We start from the raw sequence: 14,396 nt of genomic DNA on the forward strand, positions 1-14,396 counted from the left end.
GGCCGTCGTCGTTTTTTACGTCTTTTCGGTACTGTCCTCGTTTTATTTCTCTGCTTCTCCCTTCTTTACTCGTCGTCTTCTTCGTGATGGCATAATCGTTGTTCGTCGTTCTTTTAGTGATGGGATCTTCGTTGCTCGTCGTCTAGGGATCTTATCTTCATTTGGTATTTTGTGTGGTACACCAACCCACATATATATATAAGTAACGAAATAAATACCCAAAGAAATAACTAGCAAGAATAAATAACACCACGCTTCGGACCAATAAATACTACGATAAATAAATAAATAAATACCGATATAAATATTGCGCCAACTGGCGCCGTTAACGAGATATATGCAATTAAATATTTGAATAAATAAATAAATAATAACATACATGTATATTCGGTCGACACCTAAGACACTCAAACTTCAAACACATTCAACACAACACAAAACCTAACAACAAAAATTCCTAACAGTTTTTCTTCTTTTTACAAGATTCATTAAGAGGGGGTCACGTGACTAGCCGGGACCAGTAACCGCTCCACTTTCTGCGCTCCACTTGACAGTCGGCCTACGGATATCCTACAATAACGAACACCACCTTTGTGTGGCCTGTCATCTACTCTAGTCATCGCTCTAAGCGATGGCCGATAAACGAGAAGCCTCACGGTGCATGAGCTCACTTTGCTTGTGATTTGTTCCTGTCATCCATACCGATCTGCCATGACAACAGATGCATCGCGGGTTGTCTTTACGACTCCCGGGCCACCTACTCCTCACCACCTCTCGGCAGACAGACAACAGGTTCAAAAACACGAAAGCGGCCTTGTTTTAAATAAACAGGTGCGAAACTACAATGAACATTTACCTACATGACTTACTCTAACTTATTCCAATATCACATTCCATCACAGATTTATTCGATATCACAGTCCACCAGGCAATGTGTCCGTCGCAAACTCCCTGTCCATTTTTTTGTTGAACGGCAGTGACTTACGTTCACTTGCGACATCGAATAGCTACAAAATGTTCAACTGTAATTCGTAAGTCCCTATCGCATATTTTATATTTCCGTTAACTGCCTCCGTCTATCCATCCGTAGCCGGGGATCCATCCCAATCTGCCGGGACAGCTAAACTGCACTTCGAGAGCTGTCGTCTTCTCCACAAAATTTATTATTGTTTTTCATTCCCCCGTATCTAAATTTATCAGCCCGAGTGACATTTGTTGAAATACCACCCGAACCTGCGTCAGTCCAGATGCATGCGAATTCAAAAATGATTGGGCGCCATTTGTTACACTTGCCTTGTTTCCCAGGCGGAAATTCCGGCTAGCTGTCGACCCCAGGGCTGGGTAGTTCTCCTTGCCCGCCAAATGTAGACAAAAAAAGGAGACATACTACTTCTCGGGACATCAAAACTAACAACAACCTAAAGACAAAGAAAATCATAAACAGACGGCTATCAATTGGGTGAAGCTTGGGTGTTATCACTTCGCGCGCTCGCCCTACCTGTGACCAAACACAACGTACATTTTGGCCACCCTCTGCTGGAACGGTAACGGCTGGCCTAATCCATGGCTTACGCCACGCGTCCTCCCTCTATTTTAATTTACTGCATCATGCTTCAATATATATCCAAGCTTTAATAATTATAAATTGACAATTTCATCTTTCTCATTAATAAATAGATATGCTCAAAATTATCACTAACCAAAAAGAAACACCAAAACGTTCGACACAAAGGCAAACACGGAAATAGCTGCTGAAATTTCGTTCAACCAACAGGGATACCCTCACCCATACGTAATGGAATATGTGTAGATGAGTGGATCTAGTTTTACGGGAGTTAATTTAACTCGGGCCCCTACGGAGACTTAACCTACCAAGAGCTCTTTTTAAGGGTCCCCGGGATTTAAACAATAAACAATATTTTTGCCACAAATCGCTCGACCAAATACGGTGGACTGACGGGACCCCCGCGTCATACACTAAGGGTTAATCTTCTGGAACTGAACAGCTAATCGCAGATTTAGGTTCCTGATATGTGTTGGTGTTTTTACATATTTTTTTTTTCAATGGCCAAGATGTTACGTTAAACGGTTGAAGCTAATACTAAATACTAAATAAAGGACAACACACGGAACAAAATAACATTTAATGTGGAAAGGTGTTTGGAGTGCGGATTATGTTTTTTTTCCTTTAAGTTCAAACGACGTGAGCGATCGCTGGCCGTGGCCGGTCAGCCCTAAATTTATATAGGTCCGTGTATACGTGTGCGCGTGTGTGTGTGTAAATAGGGTTTCGGAGTTTTTAAGTGGTGAATGAGACCAAGACGATGGAAGGCGATGCAACGACCGTGCGATGTCGCTAGGATCGCCCTGGCAGCTAAGTCGTCCTCTTTCACCCTCCCCATTCACACGTCTCGCGCTTCTTGGCTCACACACGCGCAACTGGAACTCACTCAGGTTCACGTTGGACAGTCTTCTTCTCTGCAGTCGACTTTCTCGAACTCCAGTGTTCCTCTCCAGGAAACCTTCTGGCCCGGTTCTGGTGGCTATATTCCTTGCCGGCTGTGAGTAAAATTTTCTGCATTACAACCTCGCCCGCCTTTTCTGTACTCACTTCAAACCTTCTGTTTTAAGCACAAAATTTCAAATTTCGACGTTACTCTTCCGTCCACGCTCAACGACTTCCATAATCCAATCCACGTTTTCTAATACTTTCACTCCTATTTATCCCTTTTTCCCTTACTAATACATATTGTTATGATCCGCCTCTTGACCACCCTGGCCTATCGTTCCCAGCTAGCTCACGGGGAAGTCAGGGGTGTTTCCGACCCGATAAGTCAGGGGACGGATTGAACAAAACAAAAACAAAAAAAAAACATACAAAAAAAACAAATCTAATTTATAGGACAGACTTGTCCTCGTTGGCACTTTCGTCAGCGGGGATAGTTGGTTTCGTTATCCCTAGCAGGGTCCCACCCTGGGTGGGGGGGTTGGTGTGTGGGGACAGAAACGTGTCTCCACTCGGTGCTCCGCTGGATTCCTTGGTGCCGGTGCTCCGCTGACGGCTCCTTGGTGCCGGTGCTCCGCTGACGGTTCTCGCACCAGTTTTCCGGCCTGGCCAGTACCGGGATGCTGCTGCCGATGTCCGCCGCTTCTGCTGATGTTGATGCCTGCCGCTGATGTCTTGGTGGGATCGACGTCTCCACGATCACCAATTTTTTTTGTTTCCTTTTTTTCTTTCAGGGCACGTGCGGCCTCCACTATTCTCCACCGGAAACTCTCTTTTTTTTCTATTTCGCCCCGTTTCCTTTTCTCCCACGCAACTCTGCCACTACTTCCCAGGATCCACTATAGATGCCGCTGTCTCTTTCTTCTTTCTCTTTCTCTTGCCCATACTTCGGATCACTCGGCACTTGACATATTTTGGGCTGAGCTTTGGGTTGATGTTGTCTTTAAATTCGCTCAACACGAAATTCCGCTCATATACCTCCTGCCCCGGTGAGTACCTAATTTCTCGAGCTTTTCGATTGTACCTGTTTTTCGCTCTGTTGTAGGCTTCATGGGAGTTTCCTCGGACCTCATCTCGGACTATTTCCATCTTGTCACTCCTCGCCAAGGGTGACATTTGTGCATCATTTAGGGCGCCCAGTCTGCGTGCCAATTTATAATCTCGGCCGCTGGTAAACATATGCTGCCCAAACAACACAAAGTATGGCGACGTCCCGATGCCCGTGTGTATAGCGCTCCTAGCCACACACAGGATCTCCATCAGCTTCTCGTCCCAGCGCGTGTGATCCTCACTAGCGTATGTCCTTATCGCTGCCAGTACTGTCTGGTTCAGTCGTTCGGCCGCGTTCTCCTGTGGTGCATAGTTCCCCGACTTCAGGTGCGTTATGCTTCTCCTATCCAGGAATTGCGAGAATTCAGCTGACACAAATTGCTTTCCATTATCGGTGTGTACTATTTCAGGCACGCCAAACTGCGCGAAGATCTCGGCGTGCAAGAATCGGATCACGGCCGAAGACGTCGCCTTAGGCAAAGCCTTCAACCAGACTTATCTGGACATGTGATCGAGGACTATTAGTAGTTTGCCACTTCGAGTCCTCGGATATGGACCCAGGAAATCCAGGTACAGTTTTTGAATCGGCCTCTCGGTTCTGGTTTCGGCCCCCATGAGTGGACGGTGAACCTGTGTTGAATGTTTTGTTTCTTTGCAGGTGTCACAATCAGCCACATATGCCTTCACCTGCACGGTCATCCGGGGCCAATAATAGAACTGTCGCAGCCGTCCCAGTGTCCTCGCGATTCCTCCATGCGTTGCCACATCGCTGTCGTGAGCCTGTTGGATCAGTGTGCTCGTCAGGGCTTCCGGGATCCATAGCTTCCACGAAAGCTCCTCTAATTCCGGCCAGCCAAATTGTGTGCGCTTAAACAGCAGTCCTTCCTCCACTTTCAGGTCTGGGAACTCATCCTCATCGCTCTGGACCGACTCGATTTTTCTTCGGTATTCTTCATCCTCGAAGGCTGTGGTGTCGAACTCCAGGAAGTCGATAGCGTCAACGTCAAAGGGACGTGACAGCATATCGGCGACGATATTTTCCTTTTCTTTGCGGTGATTTGCGATTTCAAAGTCATAAGCCTGGAGAGCCAACGACCACCTGGCTAGCCTCCCATCCAGTGCTTTGAATCGCATGAGCCACTGCAAACTCGCGTGATCTGTTATCACCGTGAATGGCATCAGTTCTACGTATGCACGGAACTTCTCGATGGCTCTTACCGCCGCCAGACACTCCTTCTCCGGTACGCTATAATTGAGCTGTGCCCCTCTTAGCTTCGCCGAAAGGATGCGATCGGGTGCTCTGCTCCTTCATCATCCCTCTGGAAGAGAACTGCTCCAATCCCCACGTGACTCGCATCATACTGGTAAAGAAGTCTGGGTGATGTAGCACGGGGGCGCTGGTAAGTGCTTTTTTGGGCTCCTCGAACGATTTTCCTGCCTCCTCCGTCAGCTTAAATTGCCCTTTTCCTTTCAGACAGTCTGTCAGAGGAGCCGAGAGTGCCGAGAAATTTCGAATAAACCGCCGATACCAGCCAGCTGTCCCCAAAAATCTCCGGAGAACGTGAGACAATTGGCATTGGTATTTGTGTGATCACCTGTACTTTCTCCGGATCTGTCCTAAGTGCGCCGTCGCCTACGATGTACCCTAAATACTTTAAATATTTATAGCCGAATTTCGATTTTTTTCTTCCAATTGTCAGGTTTGCCTCCTTGAGACACTTGGCCACTTCCTCTAACAGGTGTATATGATCGTCAAACGTCCGGGAAATAACTAGTAGATCGTCTAAGTATACAAAACATGGCTTCGGAGTCGTTGTGGAATTACTCGATCCATCAACCGACACAGCCGTTGGGCTGCATTGCACAACCCGAAGGGCATCGATTTAAATTGATAGAGTGGTCTGCCCGGCACCGTGATTGCTGTGTACGTCCGACTTTCAGGCTCCAGCTCTATCTGCCAAAATGCGTGCTTTAAATCGATGCTGCTGATGTACACCGTATCCTCTACGCGGCTCAGAATTGACTCGATGCTCTGCAGCGGGTAAACATCCTTCACGGTTAATTTGTTTAGTTTCCGCGCATTCAGGCACAATCGGTTTTTTCCCGGCTTCCGTACCAGCGTCACGCGGTTGCTCCACGGGCTCTCGCTGGTTTCGATGACTCCGAGGCGCAACATTTCGTCCACCTCGGCAAACAACAGCTCTTGAACCGCGGGAGATACCGGGTAAAATCACTCCCTCGATTAATTGAATTTCGTGCCTTTCGAGCGTCGTTCTTCCCAAACCATGCGTGTCGAATGCCCTGAAGTTGCTCTTCACCTGGTCCAGACGTGTCTGCTGCGTGTGCGTCAACTCGTGCGGTTCCGTTGGTCTACTCCTAGTCAGCACCTCAGCATCAATTTCGGCTAAGTCCTTGTGTCTATCTAGACCTACTATATGCGGAGCCAGACCAAACTTCCGCCAGAAATCGACCCCTAGGTACAGCGGTTGCTTCAGCGAGGGACACAGGAACAACTCCATAGTCTGCTTCTGGCCTCCATACGTCATTACCGTCGACACATGTCCCAGTATTTTATGAGGAGTGCCGCCTGCTGTTTGTAATGAGAATTTCTTTATGTCTTGAAGTTTCAGCTCCAATTCTCCTATCAGTTCCAGGCCACCTTTACCCAGGAGGCTCACCGATGCCCCTGTATCCAGTAGTCCCATCAACGTCCTCGGGCCCAACTTTACTCGTGCGAATGGCCTGTCATCCTGACGAATTGCCGAGTGGACTGCTGCACACACCTGGAGCCGCCTCCTCTTGCGCCCCTGAAACCTGTCCCGAGCCCGCTGTGCTCTGACTGCTCTCCTTCGGATACTCTCGGCGACTTCGTCCCCCATTATCCGATTCCTAGCCTGCTCGTACTGACGCTGCCTTTCCTTTATCGGCCTGCGCTCGGACCATCTAGCTTCGGGTAATACAGCTTGGTTAACCGTATATATGGTAGTCTAAATATTCTTATTGCTACTTCTTTCCTTAGGGGTATCTAATTTAACGTTGGAGGACCTATATATTGGCTTCTTCGCGGCGACGTGGAACTCGACTCCTCCAATTGCGTCGTGCTCCTTTTCGCGTTTCCCGGTCGACATTTAGGGCATTTAGGGAGGATGACCGCGGCCAGCCCGCACTTGTAGCAGAACAGGTTACGCACGGCCGACTCACACTTAAAATAGGTGTGACCCGGCTGAGCGCAATTCCAGCACCTCAGCTGGGCGCGATCGCCTCCGGGTTCCCTCGTCCTATGGACAGCATCCAAGGCCTCGGCCTGTTCCTCCGGGTCGTCAGTGTTCGCATCCAATTCATGTACTTTGTGCTCTTCCCTGCGCCTACTACCCCCATGGTCTGGACCGCTCCTTGTCCATCGCGTCGCCAGCAGTTTCTCGGCGTCCGCACACTTTTCTCGCAGCTTCTGTAGGTTTGGTATCTGCATTGGATAAATCACCCTCGAAATGGCATCCCTAATATTGATCTTTATGATCTTTATTAGATCATAATCCGAGAACGGATTCAGCAACCTCGACCTCAACACCAACATCTCCTGGATGTACTGGTCTGCCGACTCCCCGTGGCGTTGTCGGCGTTCCCTGAGCTCTTGCTCTCGCTCGAACTCTGTCCGACGAACTTGAAATTGCTGCTGGAGACCATATCTCAGATTCGGCCAGTCCGGCATTCTTACCGTCCGAACATGCATCCAGTACCAATCCCTTGCGTGGCCACTGACCAATGTGTGAAAGGCTTTCAACACCTCCTCCCACGGTACCTGATAAGACGTCTGTAGGTGCTCCACCCGGAATATGAATTCCGCCACGGGCATCCCCTTTGGATCGCCGTCGAAGCCAAGTCCCCATCTTCGTATCTGCACTTGCTCCTGCCTAGCCTCTCCGAAACTCGGTCGATTCCGGTTAGGGTTTGCTCCTGCGCCCATCCCGTTGAACAGCCACTCCTCCACGGGTCTCTGATCGGCTTGGGTCCTCTGATCGGCCTCCAATGTTCGGTTGTCCACGAACAAGTGCGTTGGATGTGCTTGCTGGTTCGCGGGTGCTTCCTGTTGACCTCCTCCCAGACTGGTTGCATTTGATCCCCGATTCCTTCCATTCGCATCACTCGCCGTTCGCTCCCCTTTTAACGAACCCATCACAGCGTTGATCTCTCGAATGAACTCTAGCATGTCTGCTTGCATCGACGATCTCATTGCTTCCATTTCCTGTATGAAAGATGCTCGGTAGGTCTCCTGTGCTTGAGCTAGCGCTTCATTCACGGCTGACCTTAACTTAGCGGACGGTAACTCCAGGTCCTTCCGGGTTCGTTGTTGGCCTCCAACTTCTTCAGCCTCTGAGTCCTCCTGGTACAACCCCGCTTGCACGCTTTCCTCCACTTTGAGAGACCCTTCTGGCCTACTGCCGGCTTTAACGTCCTGGGACCGAGTCGTCGGCATGTTGTACGGCTGGTACCTGCGCTGTGCCTCAGGGCTACGCCTTGTCTTTCCCGACCCTTTAAAAATCTCCGGGTCACTCATCAACCAATTTTCCTAACGTACTCCTTTCCTTTGTCTATTCCCTATTTACTTAACTATCTTGGTGATAAATAAATTGGATTGTTTATTATCCGACTACCCTACTCCCCTAAACACCTAGTACCTGGCTAAATAATCCTCAATACCTTCAATCGTAACGAGAAAACAAATAAATAAATAGGGCAATAAATAAATAAGCGAATAATTAATTCAATGTTTGTTTTGCAGGTGAGCGGAACCCCTTCTTTTCCCCTTGCTATATCCCTTCGCTTACTTTTTCTGAGTGCCAACTCCCTTGCTGTTTCCTCCCTCAGATCTCCGTGGATCCCCCAGCATCGAACAACGACGTTAATGCCTCTGGACATAACCCGGACCACGACTCAGGGGTGTTTCCGACCTGATAAGCCAGGGGACGGATTGAACAAAACAAAAACAAAACAAAAACATACAAAAAAAAAACAAATCTAATTTATAGGACAGACTTGTCCTCGTTGGCACTTTCGTCAGCGGGGATAGTTGGTTTCGTTATCCCTAGCAGGGTCCCGCCCTTCCATGAGCGCCACCTTCCATGGGCGCTCCCTTTTCATATTCAGGGTCCCACTCTTCTTGTCGCTCTCGTCCCACCCAACTACCGTTTTCTATTCACTCATAACTCTTTTCAAATTTTCATTTTTATATCCATTATATTTTCTTATTTATCTTCTGGAACATTAATTCATAATCTAGGTTTATATAAAGGAAACAAATACTAACAAAAAAATAAAACCTATTTCGGCCGAATTGGCAGCCTCCTTTGATAGAAGTTGTTGCTTCCTGATGCTTGCTGAGTTTTACGTTTAATCGTGGTGTTTTTTTTATATGATCGTGATATATTGTTTAATTGTGGGTCGGACGGGTGTAGAAATGTGGTGATGTTATGTGATGTGTTATGAATGAGGGTATACATGCGTGGGTTGGGTGTGATGGGGGGGGTTGGTGTGTGGGGACAGAAACGTGTCTCCACTCGGTGCTCCGCTGGATTCCTTGGTGCCGGTGCTCCGCTGACGGTTCTCGCACCAGTTTTCCGGCCTGGCCAGTACCGGGATGCTGCTGCCGATGTCCGCCGCTTCTGCTGATGTTGATGCCTGCCGCTGATGTCTTGGTGGGATCGACGTCTCCACGATCACCAATTTTTTTTGTTTCCTTTTTTTCTTTCAGGGCACGTGCGGCCTCCACTATTCTCCACCGGAAACTCTCTTTTTTTTCTATTTCGCCCCGTTTCCTTTTCTCCCACGCAACTCTGCCACTACTTCCCAGGATCCACTATAGATGCCGCTGTCTCTTTCTTCTCCAGCCCTGATACTTATCGGCTCTCTCCTATTCTATTCCTTATATCCCCAGTAATGGCTCCCGCTCCCCCCGATGTCCCCATACACCATCGAACCTCCCTGGACTTCCGCTAGATGGCGCGTCGCCCTCAGCCTTGGCCACCTATCGTTCAGGTTGGACTGGAACATATCTAAGTATTTTACAAATAATATTATTGATATCTATATAGGAAAAAGTCTCACATTTTATCCAAATTTGTTTACAAACTGTAAAATCCACAAAAAATTCCTCTTTAATAATTAATTAAATAATAAATAATTTAATAATTTATTTAAGCTATTTGTATATGCTATATGTTTAGAATTTCATTTAGTTTTTAACTCTTGTAGTAACTAGTTGTTTCAAATGGATTTCTTTGAGTGTTTGTTTAAAAGAATCCCCGCAAAAGCGGATACACACACGTTGTTTACTGTAATTGTTGCAGCAGAAGAATTTAATTACACTACTAATAAGCATCTTGGCGTGTGCGATGTTGTGAGCTGAGCTTTTGTTCTCGCACGCGCTTGTACTGCTTTCTGAGCATGGAAGATCGGCTCTGCGTTTGCGTTGGGGAGTTATTGCTATCTCTAGCTGCGTTCAGTCGAATGAATACTTTGAAGTCGATCACTTGTTTTATTGTTCTGCTATTACAATTTGAAGTCAAATAAATTGCTTCTAGAGCCCGCTGAACCGGAGTCAACGTATAACTTAATTTGGAAGAAGTCTTCCGAATTTTTCATTGGCGCCCGAGCAGGGACATGTAGCATATTGGATATTACCAAACCTTAACGGAAGGCTGAGCAGGTGATGGTTCGCGTCCCGTCCGGGCACGTGCTTGTTCCGGCTTCCGTCTCATCGGCAAGAAATGGGGGGTTTTTTATTTCCCAGAACGGACGGGACACAGCTCTACTCCAACAATCATAATACTGACACAGTAACGTTCATTAAAATTGCACGTGCAAGCGAAGTATCGGACACAAATATGTACAAGAGCAAATACACCTAACTACGCACACGGACACATACAAGTCGTGCCACGGTGTTGTTGTGACCACTCATGCCCACCCTACCATGATCACCGCTCCCGGTTCATCCGGTGATCCCATACAGCCTCCTATTCAACCCCATTACCCTCATTTGCCCAGCATGGTCCCCGCATATAGAACTCTAGCCCCGATTCATGTTTAATCCCATATTTCATATTGAGCAATAGCACATGCATCGCAACTAGTAAACTAATAAATGCTTAACTCTTAATAATACAATTTAGATTAAACTTTAACTTACAAATTGAAAGAAGGGAAGGGTACATATCTCTAGCTTTTATGTTAGGCAAATAGATAAATAAATAAATATGCAAAAGGGAATGTAAAAACTGTGCGCAGCGATCGTTATGGCAGGTCAGTTATTCAAGTGCATTAGCGAAAGCAACCGCAAGTAGAAAGCATAAAAGAACGTCAGAGCGACCAGCCTCGCATCTTCCTTTTTGCGCCTTGTTCTTAAGAGAGCTGTTTCTTATGCGCGGCGTAAGCGCTTATGGTTGCCAGCAAGGCATAAGGGAGAGCGCACAGCCTCTCTTAAGCGAAGAAACCCTTGACTACCTGAGGTTTTTTTTTCGATTATGCAATAAATAGTTGCTAATAACAAACAAACTCCAATATTTTACCTTAATGTTTTGGGATCACTTACGACCTTCCTTTGATTTGTTTTAATAAATGCGTTGAAAGCGCTTCCATGGAATGCGGCAACGTTCCTAAAACGAAAGCTGGAGAAATAATTTTACAAAAAAAACTCACGCTCTCCTCTGCCGTTTAACCGTTGTTCACTTTCGCCCTGGCACACATTCCACTTGCTATTTCTTCCGAACAGAATTTAAAACACAACCAAAAGAAATTTACTAAGCTAATTACACTAATGACACTATAACATAAAAATAGGAATCAGAGGTTACACTGATGGATACAAAAAAAAACGACAGTCGTTGCCGCCGGCTTCACATCTGGGCTCTCCTCGGCACTTCGTATGGGGAAAAGAAAATAGGTATAGGCCCAGATCTATATTTCGGGTAGAAATTGGTTGACCGTTTACATCGCTTTAATAATTTCCGCAGAATTGGACGGCCTCCAATATATCGCGGGTCCGTGACACATAAGTGGCTCGCGCCCGCAAAGCGACTGATGAGCAGATCTTTTACGCCTCCAGCTTTGTGCTGTTCGGCCTAGCGCTGGGAATTTTTGGTACGGAGCTGTAGTTGGTCGAGGAGCATAAGTCCCTTGTCGCGGGCGGAGGCCCTAATATCGGGGAAATTGTTGTTGCGAGCTTTCGTATTGGGGTTCAGACAGGTACCCAAACGATTGCCCGAAGTTTAAGCAGGTACTAACCGCCAATCTGAAAAATTAATTTCCTACAATAAAAAAAGCACTACCCTACGCCACGAGTGTATGTGGTGTATATTAGCGACGCTGAAATACATACGAATTGAAATTGGCACTTCACACTTTTACTTTATAAACGCACAATATTTTTTCTTTTTGCTGTTGTTCGGAGCAGAACGCAGCCGATTAGCTGCTTACCAAATAGCACCTAATTCTTGGCCCTCAGCCGCTTATTTTGTTTGTTACTTATGTCTATGTCACTCATTTGTTTGTTAAAGCTTTGCGCTTGCTTGCCCTGCTAAACGCTCTCTGCCAGCTCGCTCTTCGCTATCTCCGCTTTGCGTCTGCCTACCGACGTCGGCCGAGCGAAGCTGCGCTTAGCGATCGGAGCGGCAATGTAAAGGGCAGGCAAGCCACACTTGCAATTTGGATGTCACGCATTAAAGAGCATATCGCAATTTTATTTCTGCGCCGAGTTTTATTTAATTGAAATAATTAGTCGGCCGATTGGGGATAAAAACCATTATCTCCACATAAAATTTGGTGACCCAGACGTGATCTCTGAGTTGCAGTGTCAATTAATTATCATTCGCGATCGACATTCGTTAGCCTTAACAAATTTTCGGCGGTTAAGCACAATTCGGTGCTAAAACATACTTACATACACCTACATACACGCATTGCTGGCTATTAATTTCTCTGTCGCGATTATTCGGTCAGTGCAGTGCAGCGAACTCACTAATACACACAAGCGGAGTACAAAGCGGAATCGGACAGCTCGCACAGCCGCACAGCTAGAGGCATTAGCTGTAATCCCTTTGCTTTCGGTTCCCACGTTTATACGTATACAGGGTGTCTTTTTCGGTCGTGCTGAGTGACTCTTTTAAAACCTCAACACGGCAGCACCTCCGCCTACCAATGTCGCGAACGCAGCAATGCCGAGTGATGTAGATTTCTACAAGCACAAGGCAGAGTCCGTCGCGCGCCAACTAAAGGCCATGGATCGCTTTCTCACCAAGGAGGAGCTTGCCGAGTTAGATGAGGCAGAACTTCAAGCTCGCTTAGAGCAAATCGAGCGAATGAATGCGGATTTCGATGCCGCTCAAACGAGCCTTGAAAGGTTGGATTTCCTGCAGTTAGCCCATGATGCCCGGCTGGACTTTTCGAATGTTTATGTCAAGGTTAGATCCAGGCTGTCGCGGGAGTTGATGGCTGCTCGCACGGTAAATGTTGCCAATTCAACAGCTCGGCATACTCTCGAGGGGAATTCGTCGTTGTTCGCCTATAATAGTATAGGCCGTTCTCGAATGCCCGAGTTGCAGCTTCCGCGATTCGGTGGGAACTACATGGATTGGCCAGAATTCCACTCGATGTTCTCGACAATGGTGCACAAAGACCATCGTATCCCAATCATCGATTCCAATTCCAATATCTGCGTGGATGTCTAGATGGTGCTGCGCTGGATACGATTCGTTCCTTGGAACTTTCTGAGGAGAATTACGACAAGGCGTTGAATTTACTAATGTTGCGATTCGATAATAAACTGTTGCATTTTCAGGCACACGTCAAGGCTATTTTCGGGCTGCAAGGGGTGGAGAAGGGCTCGGCTATCGGCTTGCGCGCGCTCAGCGACAAAATCAATTCGCACTTGCGTGCACTTCAGACCTTGGCGACCCCGCAGGAGATTTCGGATGGGTTGCTGATCTTCATCATAGGCTCGAAACTGGACCACAAAACAAAAGAGAAATGGGAAGAGAACTTGCCGACGTCAGGATTGCCTCGGTGGTCAAGCATGGCCTCATTTTTGGAAGCGAGATGTCGGATGCTGGAGAATTTGGGATCAGCCATGGCAACAAGTCCTAGTCAACAGGTGGGAGAGGACAAACCTGTCACCCTTATCACCTCCAGTAACGACCATCCTAACCCCATATGTAACCATTGCAATTCCTCCGAGCATTACATATCTAGATGTCAGGCATTCCTGAATCTCTCTGCGTTTGAAAGATACAAAGAAGCAAAGAAGAGCCGCTTGTGTTTGAACTGCCTCAACAAAGGCCATGAATTGCAGAGGTGCAGGTCAGGACTTTGCAGGCATTGCCAGGCCAAACATCACACGCTACTCCACATTCCATCGGGAACTGGTGCTTCATCTTCCTCTTCACCGGCCGAGGAATCGATCCAGCAAGAGGCCGCGACTGTGCTTCTAGCAAGCGGGTGTTCTAGCCCCCCCCCCCCCCCCCCCCCCTCGATCCAGAAATCTCAGCCTAGCCAGAACGTGTTGCTACCTACTGCCCTCGTCCATGTAACAGATCGTTATGGAGCACTTATCCCATGTCGTGCCATTTTGGATTCTGCGTCACAGGCAAACTTTGTAACATCTAGACTTGCTGATCAGTTGCAGTTGGATCATCGCTCGTCTCATGTTCACATCTCTGGAATCGGAGATTCCATTCTACCTTCGAGCAAGTCTGTACATATAGTTGTACAATCCCAGGACGCAAGCTATCGAGCTTCCTTCGCTGCAATTGTCACCAACTCAATTACGGAAATGCAGCCTAACTTCGGC

At 47.4% G+C, this 14,396-nt stretch overlaps 2 long non-coding RNA genes across 2 annotated transcripts; both read left to right on the forward strand.

The window, feature by feature from the left end:
- Positions 1–206: 206 nt before the first annotated feature.
- LOC117184665 (uncharacterized) lies at positions 207–2,298 on the forward strand. The gene is made up of 3 exons (XR_004470078.1): positions 207–831; positions 903–1,031; positions 1,091–2,298. It is a non-coding gene; the product is annotated as an uncharacterized lncRNA (long non-coding RNA).
- Positions 2,299–8,772: 6,474 nt separating this feature from the next.
- LOC117184666 (uncharacterized) lies at positions 8,773–9,465 on the forward strand. The gene is made up of 2 exons (XR_004470079.1): positions 8,773–8,990; positions 9,306–9,465. It is a non-coding gene; the product is annotated as an uncharacterized lncRNA (long non-coding RNA).
- The last annotated feature ends 4,931 nt before the right edge of the window (positions 9,466–14,396 follow it).

This window comes from Drosophila pseudoobscura, chromosome X (genome assembly GCF_009870125.1).
Source record: "Drosophila pseudoobscura strain MV-25-SWS-2005 chromosome X, UCI_Dpse_MV25, whole genome shotgun sequence".
Taxonomy (NCBI): Eukaryota; Metazoa; Arthropoda; class Insecta; order Diptera; family Drosophilidae; genus Drosophila; species Drosophila pseudoobscura.